Genomic DNA, 5,123 nt, shown 5'->3' with positions numbered 1-5,123 from the left:
TGTCTTGAGATGATAGTCAAATATGTTTTGTGGATCATGAGATTTTAGGTCTAGTAGATGAGCATGGTGATTATTGTATTGGTGGATAAATAGATATTTAGATTAATTTGAAACAATTTGAATTTGGTTAGGTGATTGTGATCTTTTAACCTAATTTTACGATGGATTATAAGGTTCTCGTTGGATTTAGTTAGGTGATTGTGATTTTGACGTTGTACTAAAAGATGTTCGGTGAATTATGTGAATTTAAGTCTAGTAGGTGAGGATGTTGATTATTATATTGGTGGATACATGAATCTTTAATAAATTTGGAACAATTTTGATTTAGTTAGGCGATTGTGACCTTGAACATATGGTGGATTATGAGATTGTTTTATTGATCAGTTAGTTGATTCTGATCTTGAGAAGGTATTCAAAGATGTTTAGATAATTTAATCTTTAACAATTTGGATTTAGTTAGGTGATTGTGATACTTAACTGAATTTTACGCTGGATTATGAGAGTTTAGGTGGATTTAGTTAGGTGATTGTGTCTTGAGAATATAATCAAAGATGTTTGCTGGACTATGAGATTTTATGTTTAGTTGATGAGAATGGTGATTATTATATTGGTGGATAAACAGATCTTCCTCTGTCCCATAATGTAAGACGTTTTTAACACTATATCTTCCTCCGTCCCATAATGTAAGCCGTTTTTTGACACTATTGTAGTGTTAAAAAACGTCCTACATTATGGGACGGAGGGAGTAGTTTGGAACAATTTTGATTTCGTTAGGTGATTGTTATTTTTCAAACAAATTCACAGTGGATTTTGAGGTTTTGTTGCATTTAGTTAGGTGATTGTGATCTCGACGAGTTAGTAAAAGATGTTTGGTGAATTATGTTAGTTTAGGTCTAGTAAGTGAGCATGGAGCAATTTGGATGTAGTTAGGCTTTTGCGATCTTGAACAAATTTCACAGTGGATTACGAGATTTTCAACAGATTTAGTTAGTAGATTGTGATCTTGGGAATATATCAAAGATGTTTGGTGGATTAATTAATCTTAAACAATTTGGATTTAGTTAGATGATTGCGATATTGAACCAAATTTCTCTGTGATTTATGAGATTTTAGTTGAATTTAGTTAGGTGATTGTGTCTTGAGATGATAATCAAAGATGTTTGGTGAACTATGGATTTTAGGTCTACTAACTGAGCATGGTGATTATTATATTGGTGGATGAACGGATATTTAATTTAGTTGGAAACAATTTGGATTTAGTTCGGTGATTGTGATTTTTTAACCTAATTTTATGGTGAATTATAAGGTTTTGGTTGGATTTAGTTAGGTGATTGTGCTTTTGACAAGCTAGTAAAAGATGTTCGGTGGATTATGTGAATTTAGGTCTAGTATTTAGGTGAGCATGTTGATTATTATATTGGTGGATAAATAAATTTTTAATAAACTTGGAAAATTTTGGATTTAGTTAGGCGATTGTGATTTTGAACCAAATTTTATGGTGGATTATGAGATTTTGGATGGATTAGTTAGTTGATTGTGATCCTGAGGAGATAGTCAAAGATGTTTGGTGTATTAGTTATTCTTGAACAATTTGGATTTAGTTAGGTGATTGTGATATTGAACCAAATCTCTCTGTGATTTATGAGATTTTAGTTGGATTTAGTTAGGAGAGTGTGTCTTGAGAAGATAGTCAAAGATGTTTGATGGATTATGAGATTTTAGGTCTAATAGATGAGCATGGTGATTATTATATTGGCGAATAAATGAATCTTCAATAAATTTGAAACAATTTGGATTTAGTTAGCCGACTGTGATCTTTAACCAAATTTTATGGTGGATTATGAGATTTAGTTTGGCTACGTTCCGCCTCTTCCTCGAGGAGCATGTGCAGTGCGGTGGTGCGGCGGCTCGTGCGGCGTGCGGTCGGCTCAGAAGATGGGCGCCGGCACCTGCAGCTTGTGTACAATGGTGACTCCACGCATCTCCTGCGCCCCGCAACCCTCTCCTTCCCGGCACAGGAGGAGCAGGAGCAAGGATGCTGAGGCGGTTCAGGTTTGCCTCCACCTCCACTCTCCTCCCTGCTCTCACTCTTGTCTCCTTTTTTTGTCTCATTCTGCAGCTTCATTCAAGCATATATTTTAAATTGCTAGGTATTCCAGGTAGTTAGCTTATCTATGGACTACACCTACATTTGATGTTAGAACACTCATACTAATTTATGTTCTTGTTGCATAGGTGAATGGTGCTTTAGCTTCAATGACCAAGTTTATTACTAAATATTTTTCCCATTGAAAGTGTCAAAGAATATACAATTTGGTATGGAGAAGTTTTCTTATGGGGAAATAAAGATTCTTGTATGCAGAACTATTTGGGCTCCCGCAGCTGTATCAGTTGGTTTTAGTTCTCAGATTTTTACTTTGCTTTTCTTGGCAAAAAATTGGATGTATGAATCTGAGATCTGGACCTCACGTTCACTGCTTTTCTTTTCATCTGCAGTCGCGAGGAATATTAGGAAGATCAGGCAGAGGGTTTCACATACCACTTCTACACTGACAAGTCTTTGCTTTTCAGGATTGCCATGCTGAGCTGCTGTTGTGATGCTTTAATTTTCTTTTGTTTTGTCACTTTGTTAAACTTTGTTCTCTTATTCTGATGCTATGATTTGTGATGGCTAGGTGAGATTTGTGGTGAAAGGTCTCCTTTATTTTGTTTACCTACAGATCTTGACTGCACGATTGATAATTTTGCTGGATAGGTTAGAAATCTAATAACAGACATTTTAAAGGATGTAGTTGGTAAACATGGAAAGCCAAGAAAAATATATAGCTTACTTACAGTGTTGTTTGATCCATCGCTCTACAGCAGGCTCACTGATGGACTTGAAGTATGCCTAATCTTGGACTGCATTTATTGCCTGTTGTTGGTCTGCTTTTTTTATTCTATATTTAGGGGGTTCTAAGCTATTGAATTAGGAAGCATATAGTTTACCCGTTGGAGACCCGCATCAGTCTGTTGGCTACTGCAGGGAGCTTTGGATGGTGGTCTTGGTATTCCGCACAGTGACAAGAGATTTGCTGGCTTCAAGAAGGATAAGAAGCAGCTGGGCGCTGAGATTCACCTTAAATACATCTATGAAGGTCATGTTGCTGACTACATGAAGGTGAGTTGGATCCATTGCCCTCGTGGTATTATAATGCCATTTCTTTATTCCCTAGGGCTATCATTGTTGTATACATGAATTCTTTTTGGAAGATATATCTGGGCTTGATTCACCCATATAAAGTATCCTAAAGCAGTGTACTTTGTTCTTATTTCTGAAGCAGCTTACCGAATCTCGTTTTAACTTCTGCCCTACCCATATCTCAGTCAATAGCTGATGAGGAACCTAAGAAGTACCAATCTCACTTCAGTGAGTACATCAAGAAGAATATTGCGGCCGATGACATGGAAGCACTGTACAAGAAGGTTCATGCTGCCATTTGTGCTTATCATACCATGGCAAAATCAACTAAGGAACCTCCAAAGACGCACAAGAGTTAGATATATCTTGCCGTTTATTAAAGTCAAACAACTGATAATGAAGTTTATCAATATGTAGTAATGGGTATAAATGTTTTCTCATACTCATGTAGTCTGTTCATTCCTAAACTATATGTTCTTCTTTTGTTAAAACCTTGAAATATTAAGATGTTACGATAAATAAATTCCTTCAGAATCAATAATAGAAAAGTTTTGCTATGCAATAAGATACAGTTGTATGCAAAAAATAATCTTGTCTTATATAGTTATATATCAAAAGTATGGATTTTCTATGCACTTCCTGCGATCATTAATGTTCATTGTCTTTGTTCGGATTTTGTTGGGCACCTGCGGCAAGCGGTGTCAGACACGACGGACGCTGCCAGGTCCGCATCGACATCGTGCTCACGGAGCCTGGCCGCTGCGTTGTGTTCTCCATCTTGCAATGCATGATGAACTACACGGTAAAGTTCAGCTGAAGTTCCTCTGTTTTCTTCTACTAAGAGTTCTGACGATTTGTACTACTTGGCTGCAACTTTATGCCGTTTGCATCACCATACGGATAGTGGTAAGAATGCAGCAGCAAATCCAATAGTAGGTAATCTTGACAGTATTTCACCACCGGTAATCTTGCTGTCTTTTATGGTTGCAGGTTTGTTCTTCTGGCATTATTCATGGTTCTCATCATAGCCATACTGAATGATGCAGGCGGCATCTCTGAATTTATCATATGAATTATGACTTTATGAGCTTGCTTGGCTACTGACCTGCTGTGTGGGAAAGGCATCCTTTTACCAGAGCTATGGATTTTAATATGCTCCATTTCCTTCAGGTCTTTTATCGCTCCATCCTTGATTTATCTGAGTGCACTGGGGTGGCTCATGAATTAAGAATTTAGGCTTACAGTAGGATGAACTTCCTTGAGAATCAATAATAGAAAAGTTTTGGTTAAGAGCAATTTCCAACGCGTCGTGGATTTTGTTTTTCTGATGTTTGGGTCTTGGCATGTATGCTTTGTTTGCCTATATGCTCTGTTTGGAACCTTTTATTCTCCTTTTGTCTTGGTCTGAATTCATGGATAAATTGCCTCCTTTTTTACTTGCTTGGGCTTGGGATTGGGCTTGGAAGAACTTTATCCTGTACTTAGTTACTTGGGTTGTATGACACCTATGGTTTACCTCATTGTGCTTCCAGTTCATTTGCCTTTGTTGGTGGCTGGGGGCAAATATTTAGTTTGAATTTTAGTTGATTGTCTTTGGATGTCGCTAATTTTGTATGAGCTGCAGGTGACATGTTCTTTCTATTTTTTATAGAAAATATTTTCTTTCTACTAACTCTAATCCAAAATAAGTGTCGCAGTTTTGAGCCCGGGTTCGTTCAAAACTGCCACACTTATTTTGGATCGGAGGGAGTAATATTTAGTTTTCTTCCAGTATTTATGATGCTTTCACTCTTTTGTCAGGTTAACAATTTTCATTGACCTTTCGTTACACCTTTGATTGTAATCAGCATCGAATGGTTGTCTGGCTATGCTTTGCATTATTATAGATCGTATATGCTGCTGCTACTTAATTATACTTCTATGTGATCATGCAATTGTATTC

General features: G+C 36.9%; 1 pseudogene; it reads left to right on the top strand.

The window, feature by feature from the left end:
- Positions 1-1,965: 1,965 nt before the first annotated feature.
- Positions 1,966-4,222, top strand: LOC123142665 (60S ribosomal protein L5-1-like; annotated as a pseudogene).
- The last annotated feature ends 901 nt before the right edge of the window (positions 4,223-5,123 follow it).

Source organism: Triticum aestivum, chromosome 6D (genome assembly GCF_018294505.1).
Source record: "Triticum aestivum cultivar Chinese Spring chromosome 6D, IWGSC CS RefSeq v2.1, whole genome shotgun sequence".
Classification (NCBI taxonomy): domain Eukaryota; kingdom Viridiplantae; phylum Streptophyta; class Magnoliopsida; order Poales; family Poaceae; genus Triticum; species Triticum aestivum.
Note: the sequence above shows the minus strand (reverse complement) of the source record. Positions and strands in the feature narration are given on the sequence as shown.